The sequence below is a fragment of the Rhinoderma darwinii genome (assembly GCF_050947455.1).
Source record: "Rhinoderma darwinii isolate aRhiDar2 chromosome 5 unlocalized genomic scaffold, aRhiDar2.hap1 SUPER_5_unloc_39, whole genome shotgun sequence".
NCBI classification, from domain to species: Eukaryota; Metazoa; Chordata; class Amphibia; order Anura; family Rhinodermatidae; genus Rhinoderma; species Rhinoderma darwinii.
In genome coordinates, this window is record NW_027461797.1 from 333776 (window position 1) to 346136 (window position 12361).

Genomic DNA, 12361 nt, shown 5'->3' on the forward strand with positions numbered 1-12361 from the left:
TTCTTCTAGGTAACATAGTAACAAATCCAAATTGCTGCTCTCTTTGTAGGCAAGCAAGGCTTTGTTGCAACTGCAATTCTTACTTCTTCTTGAAATGTAGGGACGACAGTACATTCCATCACATCCATCTAGTGTACACAGGTAGGTCCATTGTGGCGGGCAGGCGAGCGGGCGGGCTGCTTTATTGGCTGTTTGCTGTTCCCCTACTCCACTCCACTATTTGACTGTTGTGCTGCATCAATCAATCAATCAATCAATCAATCAATCAATCAATCAATCAATCAATCAGTGGCTGGCTCAGGTGCAGCTCTTTAACTTACCTAAAAGGGAGGGCGGAGAGAAGACAAGGAAGGTGAATGAGGTGTTCCAATGTGAAATGCCGGAAACACAGAAACACAGACGACACACAACAAGAGGTGGCAATCTATTCATTAATTGCATTTAATCAATGAGCTCATTATCACTCATGCATTGTCCAACAGGTGTTGAAATAATGGGATTAAAAGGGGAGATCCCTTCAGAAAGACAGAAACAATAGCAAAGACAAAAAACACTTTTGGAATCTGCTTTTAGTCAACACATAAGGAAAGGGTGCACCGGTCCTGGAAATACTGCAATACCAGGTCAATGCGTGGAGTGGACAGAGCAAGCTCTATTTCCATCTCCCTGTTCTAAAAATCCATTTAATATATGGTCCCCAGATAGGGGACGTATCAGATATTAAACTGATAAGAACAGATACTACACTTGATCTTAGCCAAAAGGCCGAGAAGCGATAACCCGAACGGGCCGCGCGTTGCCCGAGCCTGCCCGATACTGCTGTTCAGCCCTTGCAGCGATTCAGCCTACTTCTAGGCAATTCCATGGGGCCCTGCAGGCTCACACACTCACAGCTACACGGGAGGTGAATAAAGGCCGGAGAGGAAGCCAGACAGGATTTGCTTCTTTTGCTTGCACCACAATGCAGTGCTGAAAGAGGAGGAATCTACATAAAAACGCCTTCCTGGCAACGCCCAAATGCCCTGCTGCCATGCAGATAAACACTGGCAGCGGCAGCAAGTGCATGCCCACAGCCACCCCTTGTTCCTTCACACCTTGTATCAGCTGTAATCCAGTCCAGTCCAGTGCTGCCTGCTGAGCAGCACTGACCAACACTGCCTGGGCCCAGGCTTTTATCTCTGAGGCCCCATTATGATGTCAGAAAGCTGGCTCTGGAATCCTGAGGGCTCCACTATGACACGTGCAAAGTTCCGTCTGAACTTTATATAAGACGGTGAGGCTCAGTCAGTCACTCAGTGTTGCCTGAGAGGGCAACACTGCAACAGCCGGCCGCCAGGCTGTCTTTTTTTTGCACAGCTAGTTGCCTCCAGGAGGCCACAAGAGGGAGACAAGGGACTGCAAAATGGAAAATAGGCATCCACCAACTTTACAGACAACTTCTCCTTGCTCCTACAACCTCCATCCTTGCACAGTTTGTTATTCTTCTAGGTAACATAGTAACAAATCCAAATTGCTGCTCTCTTTGTAGGCAAGCAAGGCTTTGTTGCAACTGCAATTCTTACTTCTTCTTGAAATGTAGGGACGACAGTACATTCCATCACATCCATCTAGTGTACACAGGTAGGTCCATTGTGGCGGGCAGGCGAGCGGGCGGGCTGCTTTATTGGCTGTTTGCTGTTCCCCTACTCCACTCCACTATTTGACTGTTGTGCTGCATCAATCAATCAATCAATCAATCAATCAATCAATCAATCAATCAATCAATCAATCAATCAGTGGCTGGCTCAGGTGCAGCTCTTTAACTTACCTAAAAGGGAGGGCGGAGAGAAGACAAGGAAGGTGAATGAGGTGTTCCAATGTGAAATGCCGGAAACACAGAAACACAGACGACACACAACAAGAGGTGGCAATCTATTCATTAATTGCATTTAATCAATGAGCTCATTATCACTCATGCATTGTCCAACAGGTGTTGAAATAATGGGATTAAAAGGGGAGATCCCTTCAGAAAGACAGAAACAATAGCAAAGACAAAAAACACTTTTGGAATCTGCTTTTAGTCAACACATAAGGAAAGGGTGCACCGGTCCTGGAAATACTGCAATACCAGGTCAATGCGTGGAGTGGACAGAGCAAGCTCTATTTCCATCTCCCTGTTCTAAAAATCCATTTAATATATGGTCCCCAGATAGGGGACGTATCAGATATTAAACTGATAAGAACAGATACTACACTTGATCTTAGCCAAAAGGCCGAGAAGCGATAACCCGAACGGGCCGCGCGTTGCCCGAGCCTGCCCGATACTGCTGTTCAGCCCTTGCAGCGATTCAGCCTACTTCTAGGCAATTCCATGGGGCCCTGCAGGCTCACACACTCACAGCTACACGGGAGGTGAATAAAGGCCGGAGAGGAAGCCAGACAGGATTTGCTTCTTTTGCTTGCACCACAATGCAGTGCTGAAAGAGGAGGAATCTACATAAAAACGCCTTCCTGGCAACGCCCAAATGCCCTGCTGCCATGCAGATAAACACTGGCAGCGGCAGCAAGTGCATGCCCACAGCCACCCCTTGTTCCTTCACACCTTGTATCAGCTGTAATCCAGTCCAGTCCAGTGCTGCCTGCTGAGCAGCACTGACCAACACTGCCTGGGCCCAGGCTTTTATCTCTGAGGCCCCATTATGATGTCAGAAAGCTGGCTCTGGAATCCTGAGGGCTCCACTATGACACGTGCAAAGTTCCGTCTGAACTTTATATAAGACGGTGAGGCTCAGTCAGTCACTCAGTGTTGCCTGAGAGGGCAACACTGCAACAGCCGGCCGCCAGGCTGTCTTTTTTTTGCACAGCTAGTTGCCTCCAGGAGGCCACAAGAGGGAGACAAGGGACTGCAAAATGGAAAATAGGCATCCACCAACTTTACAGACAACTTCTCCTTGCTCCTACAACCTCCATCCTTGCACAGTTTGTTATTCTTCTAGGTAACATAGTAACAAATCCAAATTGCTGCTCTCTTTGTAGGCAAGCAAGGCTTTGTTGCAACTGCAATTCTTACTTCTTCTTGAAATGTAGGGACGACAGTACATTCCATCACATCCATCTAGTGTACACAGGTAGGTCCATTGTGGCGGGCAGGCGAGCGGGCGGGCTGCTTTATTGGCTGTTTGCTGTTCCCCTACTCCACTCCACTATTTGACTGTTGTGCTGCATCAATCAATCAATCAATCAATCAATCAATCAATCAATCAATCAATCAATCAGTGGCTGGCTCAGGTGCAGCTCTTTAACTTACCTAAAAGGGAGGGCGGAGAGAAGACAAGGAAGGTGAATGAGGTGTTCCAATGTGAAATGCCGGAAACACAGAAACACAGACGACACACAACAAGAGGTGGCAATCTATTCATTAATTGCATTTAATCAATGAGCTCATTATCACTCATGCATTGTCCAACAGGTGTTGAAATAATGGGATTAAAAGGGGAGATCCCTTCAGAAAGACAGAAACAATAGCAAAGACAAAAAACACTTTTGGAATCTGCTTTTAGTCAACACATAAGGAAAGGGTGCACCGGTCCTGGAAATACTGCAATACCAGGTCAATGCGTGGAGTGGACAGAGCAAGCTCTATTTCCATCTCCCTGTTCTAAAAATCCATTTAATATATGGTCCCCAGATAGGGGACGTATCAGATATTAAACTGATAAGAACAGATACTACACTTGATCTTAGCCAAAAGGCCGAGAAGCGATAACCCGAACGGGCCGCGCGTTGCCCGAGCCTGCCCGATACTGCTGTTCAGCCCTTGCAGCGATTCAGCCTACTTCTAGGCAATTCCATGGGGCCCTGCAGGCTCACACACTCACAGCTACACGGGAGGTGAATAAAGGCCGGAGAGGAAGCCAGACAGGATTTGCTTCTTTTGCTTGCACCACAATGCAGTGCTGAAAGAGGAGGAATCTACATAAAAACGCCTTCCTGGCAACGCCCAAATGCCCTGCTGCCATGCAGATAAACACTGGCAGCGGCAGCAAGTGCATGCCCACAGCCACCCCTTGTTCCTTCACACCTTGTATCAGCTGTAATCCAGTCCAGTCCAGTGCTGCCTGCTGAGCAGCACTGACCAACACTGCCTGGGCCCAGGCTTTTATCTCTGAGGCCCCATTATGATGTCAGAAAGCTGGCTCTGGAATCCTGAGGGCTCCACTATGACACGTGCAAAGTTCCGTCTGAACTTTATATAAGACGGTGAGGCTCAGTCAGTCACTCAGTGTTGCCTGAGAGGGCAACACTGCAACAGCCGGCCGCCAGGCTGTCTTTTTTTTGCACAGCTAGTTGCCTCCAGGAAGCCACAAGAGGGAGACAAGGGACTGCAAAATGGAAAATAGGCATCCACCAACTTTACAGACAACTTCTCCTTGCTCCTACAACCTCCATCCTTGCACAGTTTGTTATTCTTCTAGGTAACATAGTAACAAATCCAAATTGCTGCTCTCTTTGTAGGCAAGCAAGGCTTTGTTGCAACTGCAATTCTTACTTCTTCTTGAAATGTAGGGACGACAGTACATTCCATCACATCCATCTAGTGTACACAGGTAGGTCCATTGTGGCGGGCAGGCGAGCGGGCGGGCTGCTTTATTGGCTGTTTGCTGTTCCCCTACTCCACTCCACTATTTGACTGTTGTGCTGCATCAATCAATCAATCAATCAATCAATCAATCAATCAATCAATCAATCAATCAATCAATCAGTGGCTGGCTCAGGTGCAGCTCTTTAACTTACCTAAAAGGGAGGGCGGAGAGAAGACAAGGAAGGTGAATGAGGTGTTCCAATGTGAAATGCCGGAAACACAGAAACACAGACGACACACAACAAGAGGTGGCAATCTATTCATTAATTGCATTTAATCAATGAGCTCATTATCACTCATGCATTGTCCAACAGGTGTTGAAATAATGGGATTAAAAGGGGAGATCCCTTCAGAAAGACAGAAACAATAGCAAAGACAAAAAACACTTTTGGAATCTGCTTTTAGTCAACACATAAGGAAAGGGTGCACCGGTCCTGGAAATACTGCAATACCAGGTCAATGCGTGGAGTGGACAGAGCAAGCTCTATTTCCATCTCCCTGTTCTAAAAATCCATTTAATATATGGTCCCCAGATAGGGGACGTATCAGATATTAAACTGATAAGAACAGATACTACACTTGATCTTAGCCAAAAGGCCGAGAAGTGATAACCCGAACGGGCCGCGCGTTGCCCGAGCCTGCCCGATACTGCTATTCAGCCCTTGCAGCGATTCAGCCTACTTCTAGGCAATTCCATGGGGCCCTGCAGGCTCACACACTCACAGCTACACGGGAGGTGAATAAAGGCCGGAGAGGAAGCCAGACAGGATTTGCTTCTTTTGCTTGCACCACAATGCAGTGCTGAAAGAGGAGGAATCTACATAAAAACGCCTTCCTGGCAACGCACAAATGCCCTGCTGCCATGCAGATAAACACTGGCAGCGGCAGCAAGTGCATGCCCACAGCCACCCCTTGTTCCTTCACACCTTGTATCAGCTGTAATCAAGTCCAGTCCAGTGCTGCCTGCTGAGCAGCACTGACCAACACTGCCTGGGCCCAGGCTTTTATCTCTGAGGCCCCATTATGATGTCAGAAAGCTGGCTCTGGAATCCTGAGGGCTCCACTATGACACGTGCAAAGTTCCGTCTGAACTTTATATAAGACGGTGAGGCTCAGTCAGTCACTCAGTGTTGCCTGAGAGGGCAACACTGCAACAGCCGGCCGCCAGGCTGTCTTTTTTTTGCACAGCTAGTTGCCTCCAGGAGGCCACAAGAGGGAGACAAGGGACTGCAAAATGGAAAATAGGCATCCACCAACTTTACAGACAACTTATCCTTGCTCCTACAACCTCCATCCTTGCACAGTTTGTTATTCTTCTAGGTAACATAGTAACAAATCCAAATTGCTGCTCTCTTTGTAGGCAAGCAAGGCTTTGTTGCAACTGCAATTCTTACTTCTTCTTGAAATGTAGGGACGACAGTACATTCCATCACATCCATCTAGTGTACACAGGTAGGTCCATTGTGGCGGGCAGGCGAGCGGGCGGGCTGCTTTATTGGCTGTTTGCTGTTCCCCTACTCCACTCCACTATTTGACTGTTGTGCTGCATCAATCAATCAATCAATCAATCAATCAATCAATCAATCAATCAATCAATCAATCAATCAGTGGCTGGCTCAGGTGCAGCTCTTTAACTTACCTAAAAGGGAGGGCGGAGAGAAGACAAGGAAGGTGAATGAGGTGTTCCAATGTGAAATGCCGGAAACACAGAAACACAGACGACACACAACAAGAGGTGGCAATCTATTCATTAATTGCATTTAATCAATGAGCTCATTATCACTCATGCATTGTCCAACAGGTGTTGAAATAATGGGATTAAAAGGGGAGATCCCTTCAGAAAGACAGAAACAATAGCAAAGACAAAAAACACTTTTGGAATCTGCTTTTAGTCAACACATAAGGAAAGGGTGCACCGGTCCTGGAAATACTGCAATACCAGGTCAATGCGTGGAGTGGACAGAGCAAGCTCTATTTCCATCTCCCTGTTCTAAAAATCCATTTAATATATGGTCCCCAGATAGGGGACGTATCAGATATTAAACTGATAAGAACAGATACTACACTTGATCTTAGCCAAAAGGCCGAGAAGCGATAACCCGAACGGGCCGCGCGTTGCCCGAGCCTGCCCGATACTGCTGTTCAGCCCTTGCAGCGATTCAGCCTACTTCTAGGCAATTCCATGGGGCCCTGCAGGCTCACACACTCACAGCTACACGGGAGGTGAATAAAGGCCGGAGAGGAAGCCAGACAGGATTTGCTTCTTTTGCTTGCACCACAATGCAGTGCTGAAAGAGGAGGAATCTACATAAAAACGCCTTCCTGGCAACGCCCAAATGCCCTGCTGCCATGCAGATAAACACTGGCAGCGGCAGCAAGTGCATGCCCACAGCCACCCCTTGTTCCTTCACACCTTGTATCAGCTGTAATCCAGTCCAGTCCAGTGCTGCCTGCTGAGCAGCACTGACCAACACTGCCTGGGCCCAGGCTTTTATCTCTGAGGCCCCATTATGATGTCAGAAAGCTGGCTCTGGAATCCTGAGGGCTCCACTATGACACGTGCAAAGTTCCGTCTGAACTTTATATAAGACGGTGAGGCTCAGTCAGTCACTCAGTGTTGCCTGAGAGGGCAACACTGCAACAGCCGGCCGCCAGGCTGTCTTTTTTTTGCACAGCTAGTTGCCTCCAGGAGGCCACAAGAGGGAGACAAGGGACTGCAAAATGGAAAATAGGCATCCACCAACTTTACAGACAACTTCTCCTTGCTCCTACAACCTCCATCCTTGCACAGTTTGTTATTCTTCTAGGTAACATAGTAACAAATCCAAATTGCTGCTCTCTTTGTAGGCAAGCAAGGCTTTGTTGCAACTGCAATTCTTACTTCTTCTTGAAATGTAGGGACGACAGTACATTCCATCACATCCATCTAGTGTACACAGGTAGGTCCATTGTGGCGGGCAGGCGAGCGGGCGGGCTGCTTTATTGGCTGTTTGCTGTTCCCCTACTCCACTCCACTATTTGACTGTTGTGCTGCATCAATCAATCAATCAATCAATCAATCAATCAATCAATCAATCAATCAATCAATCAATCAGTGGCTGGCTCAGGTGCAGCTCTTTAACTTACCTAAAAGGGAGGGCGGAGAGAAGACAAGGAAGGTGAATGAGGTGTTCCAATGTGAAATGCCGGAAACACAGAAACACAGACGACACACAACAAGAGGTGGCAATCTATTCATTAATTGCATTTAATCAATGAGCTCATTATCACTCATGCATTGTCCAACAGGTGTTGAAATAATGGGATTAAAAGGGGAGATCCCTTCAGAAAGACAGAAACAATAGCAAAGACAAAAAACACTTTTGGAATCTGCTTTTAGTCAACACATAAGGAAAGGGTGCACCGGTCCTGGAAATACTGCAATACCAGGTCAATGCGTGGAGTGGACAGAGCAAGCTCTATTTCCATCTCCCTGTTCTAAAAATCCATTTAATATATGGTCCCCAGATAGGGGACGTATCAGATATTAAACTGATAAGAACAGATACTACACTTGATCTTAGCCAAAAGGCCGAGAAGCGATAACCCGAACGGGCCGCGCGTTGCCCGAGCCTGCCCGATACTGCTGTTCAGCCCTTGCAGCGATTCAGCCTACTTCTAGGCAATTCCATGGGGCCCTGCAGGCTCACACACTCACAGCTACACGGGAGGTGAATAAAGGCCGGAGAGGAAGCCAGACAGGATTTGCTTCTTTTGCTTGCACCACAATGCAGTGCTGAAAGAGGAGGAATCTACATAAAAACGCCTTCCTGGCAACGCCCAAATGCCCTGCTGCCATGCAGATAAACACTGGCAGCGGCAGCAAGTGCATGCCCACAGCCACCCCTTGTTCCTTCACACCTTGTATCAGCTGTAATCCAGTCCAGTGCTGCCTGCTGAGCAGCACTGACCAACACTGCCTGGGCCCAGGCTTTTATCTCTGAGGCCCCATTATGATGTCAGAAAGCTGGCTCTGGAATCCTGAGGGCTCCACTATGACACGTGCAAAGTTCCGTCTGAACTTTATATAAGACGGTGAGGCTCAGTCAGTCACTCAGTGTTGCCTGAGAGGGCATCACTGCAACAGCCGGCCGCCAGGCTGTCTTTTTTTTGCACAGCTAGTTGCCTCCAGGAGGCCACAAGAGGGAGACAAGGGACTGCAAAATGGAAAATAGGCATCCACCAACTTTACAGACAACTTCTCCTTGCTCCTACAACCTCCATCCTTGCACAGTTTGTTATTCTTCTAGGTAACATAGTAACAAATCCAAATTGCTGCTCTCTTTGTAGGCAAGCAAGGCTTTGTTGCAACTGCAATTCTTACTTCTTCTTGAAATGTAGGGACGACAGTACATTCCATCACATCCATCTAGTGTACACAGGTAGGTCCATTGTGGCGGGCAGGCGAGCGGGCGGGCTGCTTTATTGGCTGTTTGCTGTTCCCCTACTCCACTCCACTATTTGACTGTTGTGCTGCATCAATCAATCAATCAATCAATCAATCAATCAATCAATCAATCAATCAATCAATCAATCAGTGGCTGGCTCAGGTGCAGCTCTTTAACTTACCTAAAAGGGAGGGCGGAGAGAAGACAAGGAAGGTGAATGAGGTGTTCCAATGTGAAATGCCGGAAACACAGAAACACAGACGACACACAACAAGAGGTGGCAATCTATTCATTAATTGCATTTAATCAATGAGCTCATTATCACTCATGCATTGTCCAACAGGTGTTGAAATAATGGGATTAAAAGGGGAGATCCCTTCAGAAAGACAGAAACAATAGCAAAGACAAAAAACACTTTTGGAATCTGCTTTTAGTCAACACATAAGGAAAGGGTGCACCGGTCCTGGAAATACTGCAATACCAGGTCAATGCGTGGAGTGGACAGAGCAAGCTCTATTTCCATCTCCCTGTTCTAAAAATCCATTTAATATATGGTCCCCAGATAGGGGACGTATCAGATATTAAACTGATAAGAACAGATACTACACTTGATCTTAGCCAAAAGGCCGAGAAGCGATAACCCGAACGGGCCGCGCGTTGCCCGAGCCTGCCCGATACTGCTGTTCAGCCCTTGCAGCGATTCAGCCTACTTCTAGGCAATTCCATGGGGCCCTGCAGGCTCACACACTCACAGCTACACGGGAGGTGAATAAAGGCCGGAGAGGAAGCCAGACAGGATTTGCTTCTTTTGCTTGCACCACAATGCAGTGCTGAAAGAGGAGGAATCTACATAAAAACGCCTTCCTGGCAACGCCCAAATGCCCTGCTGCCATGCAGATAAACACTGGCAGCGGCAGCAAGTGCATGCCCACAGCCACCCCTTGTTCCTTCACACCTTGTATCAGCTGTAATCCAGTCCAGTCCAGTGCTGCCTGCTGAGCAGCACTGACCAACACTGCCTGGGCCCAGGCTTTTATCTCTGAGGCCCCATTATGATGTCAGAAAGCTGGCTCTGGAATCGTGAGGGCTCCACTATGACACGTGCAAAGTTCCGTCTGAACTTTATATAAGACGGTGAGGCTCAGTCAGTCACTCAGTGTTGCCTGAGAGGGCAACACTGCAACAGCCGGCCGCCAGGCTGTCTTTTTTTTGCACAGCTAGTTGCCTCCAGGAGGCCACAAGAGGGAGACAAGGGACTGCAAAATGGAAAATAGGCATCCACCAACTTTACAGACAACTTCTCTTTGCTCCTACAACCTCAATCCTTGCACAGTTTGTTATTCTTCTAGGTAACATAGTAACAAATCCAAATTGCTGCTCTCTTTGTAGGCAAGCAAGGCTTTGTTGCAACTGCAATTCTTACTTCTTCTTGAAATGTAGGGACAACAGTACATTCCATCACATCCATCTAGTGTACACAGGTAGGTCCATTGTGGCGGGCAGGCGAGCGGGCGGGCTGCTTTATTGGCTGTTTGCTGTTCCCCTACTCCACTCCACTATTTGACTGTTGTGCTGCATCAATCAATCAATCAATCAATCAATCAATCAATCAATCAATCAGTGGCTGGCTCAGGTGCAGCTCTTTAACTTACCTAAAAGGGAGGGCGGAGAGAAGACAAGGAAGGTGAATGAGGTGTTCCAATGTGAAATGCCGGAAACACAGAAACACAGACGACACACAACAAGAGGTGGCAATCTATTCATTAATTGCATTTAATCAATGAGCTCATTATCACTCATGCATTGTCCAACAGGTGTTGAAATAATGGGATTAAAAGGGGAGATCCCTTCAGAAAGACAGAAACAATAGCAAAGACAAAAAACACTTTTGGAATCTGCTTTTAGTCAACACATAAGGAAAGGGTGCACCGGTCCTGGAAATACTGCAATACCAGGTCAATGCGTGGAGTGGACAGAGCAAGCTCTATTTCCATCTCCCTGTTCTAAAAATCCATTTAATATATGGTCCCCAGATAGGGGACGTATCAGATATTAAACTGATAAGAACAGATACTACACTTGATCTTAGCCAAAAGGCCGAGAAGCGATAACCCGAACGGGCCGCGCGTTGCCCGAGCCTGCCCGATACTGCTGTTCAGCCCTTGCAGCGATTCAGCCTACTTCTAGGCAATTCCATGGGGCCCTGCAGGCTCACACACTCACAGCTACACGGGAGGTGAATAAAGGCCGGAGAGGAAGCCAGACAGGATTTGCTTCTTTTGCTTGCACCACAATGCAGTGCTGAAAGAGGAGGAATCTACATAAAAACGCCTTCCTGGCAACGCCCAAATGCCCTGCTGCCATGCAGATAAACACTGGCAGCGGCAGCAAGTGCATGCCCACAGCCACCCCTTGTTCCTTCACACCTTGTATCAGCTGTAATCCAGTCCAGTCCAGTGCTGCCTGCTGAGCAGCACTGACCAACACTGCCTGGGCCCAGGCTTTTATCTCTGAGGCCCCATTATGATGTCAGAAAGCTGGCTCTGGAATCCTGAGGGCTCCACTATGACACGTGCAAAGTTCCGTCTGAACTTTATATAAGACGGTGAGGCTCAGTCAGTCACTCAGTGTTGCCTGAGAGGGCAACACTGCAACAGCCGGCCGCCAGGCTGTCTTTTTTTTGCACAGCTAGTTGCCTCCAGGAGGCCACAAGAGGGAGACAAGGGACTGCAAAATGGAAAATAGGCATCCACCAACTTTACAGACAACTTCTCCTTGCTCCTACAACCTCCATCCTTGCACAGTTTGTTATTCTTCTAGGTAACATAGTAACAAATCCAAATTGCTGCTCTCTTTGTAGGCAAGCAAGGCTTTGTTGCAACTGCAATTCTTACTTCTTCTTGAAATGTAGGGACGACAGTACATTCCATCACATCCATCTAGTGTACACAGGTAGGTCCATTGTGGCGGGCAGGCGAGCGGGCGGGCTGCTTTATTGGCTGTTTGCTGTTCCCCTACTCCACTCCACTATTTGACTGTTGTGCTGCATCAATCAATCAATCAATCAATCAATCAATCAATCAATCAATCAATCAGTGGCTGGCTCAGGTGCAGCTCTTTAACTTACCTAAAAGGGAGGGCGGAGAGAAGACAAGGAAGGTGAATGAGGTGTTCCAATGTGAAATGCCGGAAACACAGAAACACAGACGACACACAACAAGAGGTGGCAATCTATTCATTAATTGCATTTAATCAATGAGCTCATTATCACTCATGCATTGTCCAACAGGTGTTGAAATAATGGGATTAAAAG

General features: G+C 47.5%; 8 non-coding genes across 8 annotated transcripts; all 8 read right to left on the reverse strand.

Moving 5' to 3' along the window:
- Window positions 1–586: 586 nt before the first annotated feature.
- LOC142692336 (U2 spliceosomal RNA) lies at window positions 587–777 on the reverse strand. Its single transcript, XR_012860789.1, has one exon. It is a non-coding gene; the product is annotated as a U2 spliceosomal RNA (small nuclear RNA).
- A 1296-nt stretch (window positions 778–2073) lies between these two features.
- Window positions 2074–2264, reverse strand: LOC142692337 (U2 spliceosomal RNA). Its single transcript, XR_012860790.1, has one exon. It is a non-coding gene; the product is annotated as a U2 spliceosomal RNA (small nuclear RNA).
- A 1288-nt stretch (window positions 2265–3552) lies between these two features.
- LOC142692338 (U2 spliceosomal RNA) lies at window positions 3553–3743 on the reverse strand. Its single transcript, XR_012860791.1, has one exon. It is a non-coding gene; the product is annotated as a U2 spliceosomal RNA (small nuclear RNA).
- Window positions 3744–5039: 1296 nt separating this feature from the next.
- On the reverse strand, window positions 5040–5230 carry LOC142691977 (U2 spliceosomal RNA). Its single transcript, XR_012860478.1, has one exon. It is a non-coding gene; the product is annotated as a U2 spliceosomal RNA (small nuclear RNA).
- A 1296-nt stretch (window positions 5231–6526) lies between these two features.
- LOC142692339 (U2 spliceosomal RNA) lies at window positions 6527–6717 on the reverse strand. The gene has a single exon (XR_012860792.1). It is a non-coding gene; the product is annotated as a U2 spliceosomal RNA (small nuclear RNA).
- A 1296-nt stretch (window positions 6718–8013) lies between these two features.
- Window positions 8014–8204, reverse strand: LOC142692341 (U2 spliceosomal RNA). The gene has a single exon (XR_012860794.1). It is a non-coding gene; the product is annotated as a U2 spliceosomal RNA (small nuclear RNA).
- A 1291-nt stretch (window positions 8205–9495) lies between these two features.
- Window positions 9496–9686, reverse strand: LOC142692342 (U2 spliceosomal RNA). Its single transcript, XR_012860795.1, has one exon. It is a non-coding gene; the product is annotated as a U2 spliceosomal RNA (small nuclear RNA).
- A 1280-nt stretch (window positions 9687–10966) lies between these two features.
- On the reverse strand, window positions 10967–11157 carry LOC142692343 (U2 spliceosomal RNA). The gene has a single exon (XR_012860796.1). It is a non-coding gene; the product is annotated as a U2 spliceosomal RNA (small nuclear RNA).
- Between the last annotated feature and the right edge of the window lie 1204 nt (window positions 11158–12361).